This window comes from Cervus canadensis, chromosome 8 (assembly GCF_019320065.1).
Source record: "Cervus canadensis isolate Bull #8, Minnesota chromosome 8, ASM1932006v1, whole genome shotgun sequence".
In the NCBI taxonomy this organism is placed as follows: Eukaryota; Metazoa; Chordata; class Mammalia; order Artiodactyla; family Cervidae; genus Cervus; species Cervus canadensis.
The window spans coordinates 39,701,946-39,715,632 of NC_057393.1; the positions used below are offsets into that span (position 1 = coordinate 39,701,946).

The following is a 13,687-nucleotide window of genomic DNA, read 5'->3' on the forward strand; positions in this document are numbered from 1 at the left end:
ATCAAATAAAAAATAACAAGAGAAAGCCTGTGTTCACAAGCACAATAAAATGTAACTTAAATGTGTGGCATTCTCAAAGCCCAAGGGAGAGGTGACAGTTGTGATGAAAATTATGTATATGTATATGTATGTTTATATGTATATGTATATGTATGTTTATATGTATATACCAGGTGGCACTAGTGGTAAAGGACCCACCTGCCAATGCAGGAGATGTAAGAGATGCAGGCTTGATCCCTGGGTTTGAAAGATCCCCTGGAGGAGGGCATGGCAACCCACTCCAGTATCGTTGCCCTGGAATTGAATCCCATGGATGGAGGAACCTGGCAGGCTACAGTCCATAGAGTCATGAAGGGTCAGACATGATTGAAGCAACTTAGCATGCATGTATATGTATACCAAGTATAATATTAGTAAGAAACTTCTGTTATAAGTGATGGCATATCACTCCTGTTGTCAATGATAGCATACTTTTCTCTTTCATCTTTTATTAATTAATGAACTGAGAAGGATGAGAAAAGAGATGTAGGAAGAGAAAGTGGGAGGAAGAAAGTGATCATATCATGGATAATTATTTGGACTAAATGGTAAAAGATGCAAATTTATAATGAATTGGTGTTACTTATAATTGTAATCCAGACAAACAATACACAGAAAGAGCATTCTTCCTGCCCCAAAAGAGAGACAATAGGCGAGAAGCTCAAGAAAGAAAGAATTGTATATTAACACTTCTAGGCAATCTGGGTGCTGGTTTTGTTTTTTTTAAAAAACTTCCTACCTTAAAATTGTCTATGTTTAAGCTATTTTCCAATGTTTAGTGGTTAGTATACAAAACTCCCAGTTAATTCAAATGACCCTTGGTCAATGTATCTCTGTATATGTTCCAGTGAAATATTAGTATATGTCAATGAAGCATTTGTTTATATTTATTCTGTCATCAGATAATACATCCTTATTTCATCAACTATGCACAGTGTGGGGAAAGTTTATTATAATAATTTTCTCTATCATAATGTAGAATTATGAGATGTACTGGGGGTTAATGAAAGAACGTTGAAAGAGTGGGAAGACAAAAAACCTCTTGAGCTTTTCTTTTCCTATCTGGGACAACACTCAAGGCTGAAAACATATGCTCTGTGCAGCCTAGCTCTTTAGGCTGTTGTGAGGGTCCAAGGTGCTAGTGTTAAATGCATCATGTTTAAATTATGAAGAATTACAAAATTCAAGAATATAAGGCAGCATGCACCTTCTCTTTAGAAAGATCCAAGTGTAGAAGTGAGTGTCTTTTCCTGGAAGGTGGTAGAGAGACTTTCCAAAAATCCAGTGTTGATAACCATATACTTAGCAGAAGCTTTGAGAGCTTTCCCCTGTGTTTACTATTAAAATGAACTGACAAATCTCACAATCAAAACCACCTGTGATATTTCTCTTGCTGTCTTCCTCATAATTCATCCTTTTTTTCGTGAGGTGTCCTAATTTTCAGCTCAATCATTCTCTAGCCACATCCACTGGTCGTCCCAATTCCCCCTGATTCAATGGCATCATGTATTCTGTCCACTACTCACTCTTCCTTGTCCCATACCCATTCTCTCCCTAACCATGTGCTTTCATTTATTCCAGGTGAGAAAGAAATCCAAATCCATACAACCTACCCTGACCACTCATCTGAGGCCTAATTCCATGTTTCCTTGAGAGTTCAGGATGTATCCACTTTTTCTTTTTTAAATCTTTAATCCAGCATGTTTCCAAATAAAATCACCCTCTTTTTTTTCTTTCTCTATTCCTCTTTTGTCCCCTCAATTTTAGACTCTTTTCCCCCTTCATCCTGAAAGCTGGAATCTTAGACATTTTCTTATATTCTATGGCTTCTTCAAACCCTATCTCCAATCTTTAAGTAATAATGTTCTTCCTTCAAACTTTTAAAAACTCTTCTTCAAAACTTTGCTCAGATTTTCATTTTTGCTATTATTCTTTCAAAACTATTTTCAGTTACTTTCACTACCTCTCTAGTCCACAACTTCATTTCAAATACCTGTATTATTTTACTGGGATCCTGGTTGGGCTTTCATTAGTCTTTATGACTCAAATCATTATGTATGTTGCTGACAGATTGATTTGTATAAAATTCATTTTCTCATGTCAGATTTCCATTCAAGAAATCATAATGAAAGACTTGAACTTTTCCAATCATGCTGCAGTAACCATAAAAGACTAGTCCCATAGATAGATAGAAGTCAATTATTTTCAGATATCAGGCAATAGGATACAGTATTATTAATACCACTCAGAAGCAGGTATATTTTACAAAGCCAATAGAAGAATCAAGTGAAGTGAAGTCGCTCAGTCGTATCTGACTCTTTGCGACCCCATGGACTGTAGCCCACCAGGCTCCTCTGTCCATGGGATTCTCCAGGCAAGAATACTGGAGTGGGTTGCCATTTCCTTCTCCAAGAAGAATCAAAACAGAATGCTAAAAAATCTTCATTCATCTGAGAAGAAGGCGGAAAAGGGATAAATAGATAAATCGGAACTGAAAGAAAGAAGGAGAGAGACACACACAAACAGGGACAGAGAGAGAGAAAAATAAATGACAACGGAAAACAAATGGAAAAGACAAACCCAAATGTACCAGAAATTATATTAAATGTTAATGCACGGATTATTCTAATTAAAAGACAGAACTTGTCAGGCTGGATAGAAAAGCAAAGCCCAACTACAAGCTTTGCACAGGAGACACACTTTAAATGTACAGAAAAATAGGTTAAAATTAAAATAAATAAAGAAGTATGCCATGTAGGAACAAGCATATGAAAGCTGGCATGGCTACATGGGTATAATAATATCAGACAAAGCAGACCTTCAAGACAAAGAGTATTGTTTGAGATAAAGAAGAATGCTCATAGTGTTTATTCACCTGGAAGACAAAAGTCAGTTCATCAGAACAACAAAACAAGCCTACATGTGGAGGTACCTAATAATAGAGAGCTTCCTCGATGACTCAGCAGTAAAGAATCTGCCTGCAATGCAGGAGACTTGCAGGGGCGGGAGAGGTGGTTTCAATCCCTGGGTCCGGAAGATCCCCTGGAGAAGGAAATGGCAACCCACTGCAGTACTCTTGCCTGGGAAGTCCCACTGACAGAGGAGTCTGATGGACTACAGTTCATGGGGTTGCAAAAGAGTTGGATACAACCGTGTGACTAAACAACAACAACCTAATAACAGAATTTAGGAATTCAAAAGAAAAAAACCTGATGGAACCAAAGTGAATTCAGTTTTGTAGTTGTATGTTTCAACATTTGTCTTTCAGTATTTGATAGAAAAAGTAGACAGAACATCAGTAATGATACAGAAAATCTGAATGCTATTATAGCTAAATTGATCTAATTGACATTTGCAAAACAGGTCTAAAGACCACACAGCTGAAAATTAAAAAGGAAAATTAGAAAAAAATGTATAATTGATGGGTAATTAAAACACTACTAATCAAAACCAGGGATGCTGCCAAAGTGGTACTTAGAAAGTTAATATTTAACTTTATTAGGAAAGAGAAAGGTTTATAATCAGTAATCCAAACTTTTACTTTATTAAGTAGAAAAAGAAAATTATATTAAGCCAAAAGTGACACAGCGATAAAGAATCCGCCTGTCAATACAGGAGACTTAGTAGGTGCAGTTTTCATCCCTGAGTCAAGGAAACCTTTTGGAGTAGGAAATGGCAACCCACTAAAGTATTCTTGCCTGGAAAATTCCATTGACAGAGGAGGCTGGTTGGTGAGAGTTGCAAGGAGTCTAACACAACTGAGCACACAGGCACACACAGACACACAATAAGTGAGTAGACAGGGAAAAAGCAATTATCAATAAAATAAAGAGGAGAGTATTAGAGAAAATTAACAAAGTCAGAGTTGGTCATCAAGCATGAGACAGATGGTCCTCCCAGGGTGAGCAGCAGGAGTTCCTTTCCTGTGGACCGATACTCCAAAATGAAGATAGCAGGAGAGAGAAAGGAGGCTAAGCCCTGCCCAGATAAAAGATAAGAGGCCACATATTTGTCCTTCTCAAAGCCACGGAGACCTTCCCGACCTGTCTGCTCCTTGGAACTCAGAAGGGGAGTGATGCCAAGCTACTAATAAACCTCTTTGCTAGATCCATGCTGGAAGAAATGTGCATGAGCACACAGGAGGAGCCTGAGATATATCAAATATGGACTCAGAACCAGGCAAAGCAAAATGACTGACCAAAGGAAATTGGGAAGAAATGCCCATATAATTGATTTAACCACCATGAGGATGTAATTCTCTCTCTGAGCCTGCCTCTGTGCCTATCCACACAAAATCTTTTTTCCTCTAATAAACACTCTATTTGTTTCACTACTTTCAATCTTTGTGGGAATTCATTTCTGCAAAGCCATGTGGGCCAGGGCCTTGTCACTGGTCACTGGTCCCTGATGGTCTAGTGGCTATTATTCAGGCCTCTCACTTTGCCACCTGACTTTAATCTCTGGCCAGGAACCGAAATCCTGCTTCACGCGGCTGCTGGCCCAGGCCACAAGAGATGGATCAATAACTTGGAAAGCTAAATAAAATTGATAAGCAATAGCAAGACTAATTGTTTCAGGTAGAATAGAACATTTGACTAGTCCTATATCTATTAAAGAAGCTAACTCTGTTTTGAAAAAACAAATTTCAGACCCAATGGTTACATTGGTAAATATCCTATTTAATATTTGAGAAATAAATTATTAAAATTTGGAGAAAAAATTAAAATCTGTATTTTTATATTTATGGACTTTTAAAGAAAATTCTTATATCCAGAACTTCTGCTCTATAAAGTTATAATAAGAGGACAATTCTCAAATTTGAATGCAGAGGAGATTTCTTTTACAAAATTGCTTTTATGCTTGTTATTTATCTTAAAAAATGAAAAACATTTAAATTATAAAGCAATGCTTAAACTATAATACTAATGAATTTGATATATCTAGCCATTAAAATGTATATGAAAGTGAAAGTGTTAGTCACTCAGTGTCTTACTCTTTGCGACCCATAGACTGTAGCCCACCTTGCTCCTCTGTTCATGGAATTCTCCAGGCAAGAATACTGGAGTGGGTAGCCATTTCCTTCTCCAGGGCATCTTCTCCACCCAGGGATCAAAACTGGGTCTCCTCCATTGCAGTTGGATTCTTTACTGTCTGAGCCCCCAGGGAAGCTGCTATAAAATGTGTACAAGGACTGCATAATAATGAGAAAACACACATGGAATATTATGTTAAATGGGAAAAAATTACTGTTGGGAGGAAAGATTATAGTTTTCATGCTAGGGTATGTAAGGACTTTCCAAGAGATACATAGACAATTAAATAGTTTTTTTAAAAATCAAATTCTAGATCTTTCACTGTTGTATATATTTCTCTCCTAAAATTGATATGGCCTGAGATTTCTGACTTCAATGAGACTCTCATTTTCTAATGCTACAAAGGAAATGTATAACTCTCTCTTCTCTTGAATTCTTAACTATGATGAATTATCTGAGATTGTTAAAAAAAAAAAAAAACTGGGGCCCCTAACAAAGGATATTGGGGCCCCTAACTTCACAATATTGACACTGGTATTAGGAAAGGGAGAGTTTAATAAAGTATCAATCCTTTTTCAAAAGCAATTAACCTCCACAAATCATGTAGTTTCAAATCCTTTGCTTTCAAAAAATTTAAAAAGGATCTACTTGAGTTGTTAGGAGGTAAAACATTAAAAATCACTTTTTATAGATGCATCAGTATGATTTGTGATATGGAGCTTCAAAAAGTTAAAAGAGTTTAATGGTATTAGGTAAACATGGTTTTCCAGTACTTACATTTATTGAATAAATGGAAAGGAATTGATTTAAAATTTTTGTCACCTGTGAATAAATAATAATTCTCACTGTTTGTATGAATTAAAAGGAAAAGTTCCATTCACATCAGTAAGAGAATCATTGCTATTAAAATTTGATTTTAAGACTTAATAACTATTCACTGAACTTTTAATATATTTATGATCCTTTGACCAAATGAATTCTACTTAAATTTACAATGATAAATCATTTAAAAATTAAAAGGAAAATGCAACCTTATACTCAAGTGAAAACAGCTTAAATTTTAATGCATATCCACTTTTGAGTCCTAGAGAAGAAGGATCATTGATCAATAAAATAATTTTTAAGCATATAAATAAATGCTACTAGGATATATATTTATGGAAATATGTAAAACATCTGTTAAAAAAACTAGGATGGAAATATGAATTCAATAGGAAAATAAAAGATAAAATTTAATCCATTAAATAAAGTATTTTAATGGATGATTTTAGATATCAAAAAACTATTCTATTGAATATATTTTAATAATTTTATAATAATTTCAATTTAAACTGGCAACATTTATGAGATACCTTTAAATACATTCTTTGTAACTATTTAAAATTATGATAAATATTTTTCATACATCAGCCTAAAAATATGTTAACATTTATAGAGTTTTGAAAAATTTGTTTTGGCCTATAGAAACAATACCAAATTTTAAGCAACTGCAATCTTATTTCTTTAATATCTCAAACAAGTAAACAAACCAAAAAAGTACGATATTTGGAAATTCTGAAAGGATTACTGCAAAATGGTTATGGCTATATTCAAGTACTAGATTAAAAGTATTCTCTCTTCTATTAATTTGCTTCTTGGTTATGTATTTTCCTCAATGACTTTATTAGTTTGAGTTATTCTTGAAATTAAAATGTACTAAGATGTTTATTATAATGAATATTTATGATATAAAATATAATAATGTACTTATACTGAATAAAGATACTTAAAAATAATTAGATATAAATTTAAATGCAGTGAGCTCTGAATAAAGGCTCTAGAAGTCTTCTTGTGGGGCAAAGTCCACAAGTTTTAGTATTTCCACCTTGTAATAACTGTTTCACAGTTCCCCAGTTTTTCTTTATTATGAGATTTTTGTCAATGACATAAATAACTGGGTTTGCCAGAAGCCCATTGTCTGTCAATTAAAATATTTCAGCCTCTGACACAATTTCCCTTTTTATTTGATGTTTTCAATCTGATACTGATTGAAGTGTTAGTCACTCAGTCGTGTTCAACTCTTTATGACCCGTGGACTGTAGGCCACCAGGCTCCTCTGTCCATGGAATTCTTCAGGCAAGAATACTGGAGTCGGTAGCCATTCCCTTCTCCAGGGGATCTTTCCCACCCAGGGATAAGACCTGGGTCTCCTGCATTGTAGGTGGATTTGCTATCATTGTGTTTATAAAAAGTTAGATTCTGTTTTGCCTTTATCTCAGCAATCTTCACAAAAGTCTGATATTCTCATCTCTTACCAAAGCATAGTGACTCATAAGGTTACACAACCATTGGGAGCAAAGTTAAACAGAATCTAGGTCTAAATTTGTTCTCTATTTTTGAATTCCCCCTCCCATAGAGTGAAAGACTTAATGAATCAGAAAGACTAATGAGGTTATTAACAAGTGAAAGAAAGGAAATCATTGCACAATCAGATGTTTAGGCCTGCAAATTTCAGAGTTGAGGATTAAGAACCTTTCTGTCAAAGGAAGAAGGACTAGGCGACTGTGACAAGATCTTTAATTAGGGTGGAGAGGCTAATAGCTCTGTGCTCCAACACCAAAGGCAACAGAAGAGAAAGGAGTTTTAGAGTGAATGGGAAGAGCAAACACTAAAGAGAAAAGAAAATTAAACAGCATATATTTTCATGGCTCTTCTACAATATGAAGAATGAAATACTTGTTCTACTTGGCAAAGTAGCCTCTGAATGATTGATGCCTCAAAATCTAAAATAATAAAATAAATAACCAAGGAGGAGCTGTTAAGTGAAATGTGAAAGTTGCTCAGTCATGTCTGACTCTTTGTGACCCCATGTCCATGGAATTCCATGGGTAGTCCATGGAATTCTTCAGGCCAGAATATTGAAGTGGGTAGCTGTTCCCTTCTCCAGGGGATCTTCCTAACCCAGGGATTGAACCCAGGTCTCCTACTCTTCAGGTGGATTCTTTACCAGCTGAGCCACCAGGGAAGCCCAAGAATACTGGAGTGGGTAGCCTATCCCTTCTCTAGCAATCTTCCCCACCCAGGAATCGAACTGGGGTCTTCTGCATTGCAGGTGAGTTCTTTACCAGCTGAGCTACCAAGCATGGAGGAGCTGTGGAGGAAATATTTTTTCCCGAAGAACTATTAAAGCAAGCTGCATTAGAGTAAAATGACTCCTTCCATATCGTCATATTTCCTGCTTGAAGTGTGAAATGTATTGTCATGATTATTTACTTGATAGATAAATGATAGATAAATGATTTTCAAACAAGAGGAAAATCTGGTAAGAACTTCTTTCTTAAGTCTAGAAACAGAAAATAAAAAATAAGTATATTGTAAAAACAAACAAACAAAACAACCTTCTGACTTTGATATATAGAATTAAAGGACAATCATTCAATCTCTCAATGCTTGGGGGGGATATTAGTCCATCAAATTGGCTCATCTTCATCTCCCTAGCTTTGAATGCAGGTCTGTAATCATGAGGACTGAAGGAGAATATACTTTTAACATCAACATTAATATAAACCACTTTTTCACTCATTCAACAAGGCTATTCATTATGAAGCAGCAGCAAAAAGTGGCAGGACCTTCAAAAACTCTTAGAAGGGTGTTCATAATGTCCAGAAGCAGGCATATGACTTAGTACAGTGACTTCTGTCAATCTTTTGGTCCCACATTTCCCTACAGATGACCCTACTCATAAGAAAGAGTATTCGGGTTCAAGGCCTTCAGAAGGAGATAATAAGGGGCTTTTTGAAAATGCTGAACAGTTTTTAAGATATTATTTAAATATTACTTCCCAAACCTCTAGATGCACACCCTCAGGGAAAGATCTCTTAAATTCTTAAAAATATCAGTCACTAACATTTCCTGGTACAAATTTGTGATATCACCTCTCTTTGAGTTTCAAAAATAGCAATGTCTACTTTGTAAATGCCACAGCTTTCTGAAAGCGAAAACTCACCCTAACGTGTCTAGAAAACTGCAATCTATCTTCTCCATTAGGAGTGGCCATGTTTTATTCTTGCTGTCTTTTGCTATCAATATACAATATTCCTTACCAACAATTAAAATTCTGTACCTCCAAATACTTCCCATGTCTCATTGAAATACCATGATCCAGGCTCTGCAAATAAATAAATACTCATTACCCAATCTCTGAAATGTCCGAGGATCTGTCTTCAAATCCTGGGAGCTTCAGATAGATTTCAGCTTCTTTCAGAAACAGCTGTCAATGGAACATGATCTGTTTGAAACAGCTCAGAAGATGTTGCAACCAGAAATTTCTCAACTGGAGGCAGATTAATCATGCCTTGAAACACAACACATGCTACCCAGACAACCTTGTTAGGTGAGTTCTTAGCCTGTGATGAAAAAAAGAGCTGTAATGGATTAAAGTCCCTGCTTCTGCCACGTAGTGCCTGAGTTGTGTGCTTCCAGGGATAAATGGATTGAAATCTTCTCAGCAGAATATAGACTGTCCATTCAGAAAATAATTTTCACCCAAGGATGGTTGCAATGTCCCAGTCATATAAGCATCTCTGTAAACAACCTAATCTCATGCATCATCCAACTATAATACCTGTAATTCTGTTTATTCCCAATTATTACTTTAGTTTTCCTAGATTTTTTCTTCTTGTTCAGTCACTAAATTGTGTCCTACTCTTTGCAACTCCGTGGACCATAGCCCACCAGGCTCATCTGTCCATGGGGTTTTCCAAGCAAGGATACTGGAGTGGGTTGCCATTCCCTTCTCCAGGGTATCTTCCCAGGCCAGAGATCGAACATGCATCTCCCACATTGGCGTAGGGATTTTTATACCACTGCACCCCCAGGGGAGCCCCCCAATTTTCTCTACCTTGTTCTATAAATTGCATATTAGAATTGGCAGGTAACACAGAAAATGTTGTTTCCAATCCTTTCAACTGAAACCTAGAAAAACAGTCTCTGATTCAAGATTTCCAGCTGGCTAAAGGCAACAAACAAAACAAAAGACAGAAAAAAAAATAGCTTTTCCCCCTACTCTCTAACCAGTCATTCCCACCAAGTAAGAAGCTTCTGTGTCTACACTGGGCAGAGGAGGCTTGGTATTCAGTTCAGTCCAGTCTCTCAGTTATGTCTGATTTTTGAGACCCCAAGGACTACAGCTTGCCAGTCTTCCCTGTCCATCACCAACTCCCAGAGCCTGCTCAAACTCATGTCCATCCAGTCATGATGCCATCCAACCGTCTCATCTTCTGTTGTGCCCTTCTCCTCCTGACTTCAATCTTTCCTAGCATCAGGGTCTTTTCCAATGAGTCAGTCCTTCTCATCAGGTGGCCAAAGTATTGGAGCTTCAGTTTCAACATCAGTCCTTCCAATGAATATTCAGGACTGATTTCCTTTATGATGTGTTAGATAGGGGCTTAGATAGGGGCTTTATAAGGGCTTTTTAAATTTTATAGGGACTTGGTGTTAGATAACCTATAAAAATGTTAGAATTGCACATGTTTCTACTTTCATACTTGCAAGAATACAGTTCTAATTTGTCTAAGAAAACTAACCAAACTTCTAAAAATGACCCAAAATTAACATTTTACAAGCATTAAGAGTCATCTGAAGAGGAGAAAGAGTATTCTTGTTAGTCTGTGAATTTTCATCACTGATTCAGGAATATCTGTGTCCACTCAGCATATACGAAATGCTGTCAACACCCTGTCTCAGAATTTTGGTCAGGCAGCCAGAATTCAGTGGCATGAAATTAATTTAAATATTTAGGATTGTGTCAATTTGTAATTGGATTGGAGTTGATTTAGTTCAAAATTGCAGTTGGAATTGGTTTCGCTTCTGTGACTCTGTTTCAGCAGTTTAATTAAAATTATTTAGAGATTTATTTGATTTATTAGAAAGACATTTGTATCCCTGTGTTTTTAACAGGAAATTACACTTTCAAGCAATGCATTCTACTAACATGTCATTTTCAGTCTCAGAATGAAAAACAAAACCAACTAGAATGATAGTATACATATTGGCAATACATAAATAACTGGAATCCAGTCTATGCTAGAAAATCAGATTATTCTTGAGCAAAATAAATGGGAAGGTGAAGTTTTTAAGTATTGCATAGTTGATGTTGATATATTATCAAAAATGTTCTGCAGTGCATCCCTCGGCAAAGGAAATCCATACCATTCTGTTTGGAAAATTTTTAGAGTGAATGACTTATTCATCCATATAAGGGGTCACTACTGTTTTGCTATTATCTCATATAATTTGGCTGTAATCTCTCTCTGATATTCACTCCCACATATTCACCCTCCATTTTAACAAAAAATGTTTTAACATAACATTGTATATAAGGTTTTCACATAGTATTTTATAATAAATCTCATCTGTTTCCTACTTTTCTTACTCTACACTGTGTTTGGTGAAGGGGACTGGCTATTATGTAGAGTTAAAACACTTGCTTGCTTTGTACCATGAAGCACAATCACCTAGGAGTTTGCAAGCTCAAAATATCTCTTCTTTAAATTTTATGTGCTGTGTGCTTAGTCGCTCAGTTGTGTCCAACTCTTTGCGACCCCATGGACTGTAGCCCGCCAGGCTCCTCTGTCCATGGGGATTCTCCAGGCAAGAATACTGGAGTGGGTTGCCATGCCCTCCTCCAGTTAAATTTTATAGGGGCTTTTTTATAAAGAACTTTTCTTTTGATGATAATCATTCTGGCAGGTGTGAGATAATAGTTCATTGGATAATTGTTTTGATTAGCTTTTCTCTGATGGTTAGCTATGTTGAGCATCTTTTCATGTGCCTGTTGGCCATCAATGTCATCTTTGAAAAATTGTCTATTTCGGCCTTCTGCTTTTTTTATTCTTCACCACACAGCATACAGGATCTTAGTTCCCTGACCAGGGATTGAACTGGTGCTCCCTGCAGTGGAAGTATAGCATCCTAATCACTAGACTGCTGGATAATTCACCTATTTATTTATTTATTTTTCATTTATTTTTATTAGTTGGAGGCTAATTACTTTTTATTAGTTGGAGGCTAATATTGTAGTGGTTTTTGCCATACATTGACATGAATCAGCCATGGATTTACATGTGCTCCCCATCCTGAACCCCACTCCCACCTCCCTCCCCATCCCATCCCTCTGGGTCTTCCTGGTGCACCAGCCCTGAGCACTTGTCTCATGCATCCAACCTGGGCTGGTGATCTGTTTCACACTTAATAGTATACATGTTTCAATGCTATAGTCTCAGATCATCCCACCCTCGCCTTCTCCCACAGAGTCCAAAAATCTGTTTTATACATCTGTGTCTCTTTTTCTGTTTTGTATATTGGGTTATCGTCACCATCTTTTTAAATTCCATATATATGCGTTAGTATACTGTATTGGTGTTTATCTTTCTGGCTTACTTCACTCTGTATAATGGGCTCCAGTTTCATCCATCTCATTAGAACTGACTCAAATGAATTCTTTTTAATGGCTGAGTAATATCCCATGGTGTATATGTACCACAGCTTTCTTATCCATTCATCTGTTGATGGGCATCTAGGTAGCTTCCATGTCTGTGCTGCAATGAACATTGGGGTACACGTGTCTCTTTCATTTCTGGTTTCCTCAGTGTGTATGCCCAGGAGTGGGATTGCTGGGTCATATGGCAGTTCTATTTCCAGTTTTTTAAGGAATCTCCACACTGTTCTCCATAGTGGCTGTACTAGTTTGTATTCCCACCAACAGTGTAAGAGGGTTCCCTTTTCTCCACACCCTCTCCAGCATTTATTGCTTGTAGACTTATGGATAGCAGCCATTCTGACTGGCATGTACTGGTACCTCATTGAGGTTTTGATTTGCATTTCTCTGATAATGAGTGATGTTGAGCATCTTTTCAAGTGTTTGTTAGCCATCTGTATGTCTTCTTTGGAGAAATGTCTGTTTATTTCTTTGGCCCATTTTTTGATTGGGTCATTTGTTTTTCTTGAATTGAGCTGTAGCAGTTGCTTGTATATTTTTGAGATTAATCCTTTGTCTGTTGCTTTGTTTGCTATTATTTTCTCCCATTCTGAGGGCTGTCTTTTCACCTTGCTTATAGTTTCCTTTGTTGTGCAAAAGCCTTTAAGTTTAATCAGGCCCCATTTGTTTATTTTTGCTTTTATTTCCAATATTCTGGGATGTGGGTCATAGAGGATCTTCCTGTGATTTATGTCGGAGAGTGTTTTGCCTATATTATCCTCTAGGAGTTTTATAGTTTCTGGTTTTACATTTAGATCTTTAATCCATTTTGAGTTTATTTTTGTGTATGGTGTTAGAAAGTGTTCTAGTTTCCTTCTTTTACAAGTGGTTGACCAGTTTTCCCAACACCACTTGTTAAAGAGGTTGTCTTTTTTCCATTGTATATCCTTGCTTCCTTTGTCGAAGATAAGGTGTCCATAGGTGCACGGATTTATCTCTGGGCTATTTTGTTCCATTGATCTATATTTCTGTCTTTGTGCCAGTACCACACTGTCTTGATGACTGTGGCTTTGCAGTAGAGCCTGAAGTCAGGCAGGTTGACTCCTCCAGTTCCATTCTTCTTTCTCAAGATTGCTTTGGCTATTTGAGGTTTTTTGTA

The 13,687-nt window shown here is 36.6% G+C and overlaps 1 protein-coding gene across 4 annotated transcripts in view; it reads right to left on the minus strand.

Annotated features, from left to right (window-relative positions):
• LIPK (lipase family member K) overlaps positions 1-9,349 on the minus strand; it is a 37,239-nt gene extending 27,890 nt beyond the window's left edge. For 2 of the 4 annotated variants that reach the window (XM_043475685.1, XM_043475681.1), the window contains exon 1: positions 9,245-9,349. The gene's annotated coding sequence lies outside the window, so the exon portion shown is untranslated. Of the gene's footprint in view, positions 1-5,060; positions 5,105-9,241 lie in introns of those variants that run through there. The other 2 variants (XM_043475683.1, XM_043475684.1) reach the window with 2 other exon arrangements.
• Between the last annotated feature and the right edge of the window lie 4,338 nt (positions 9,350-13,687).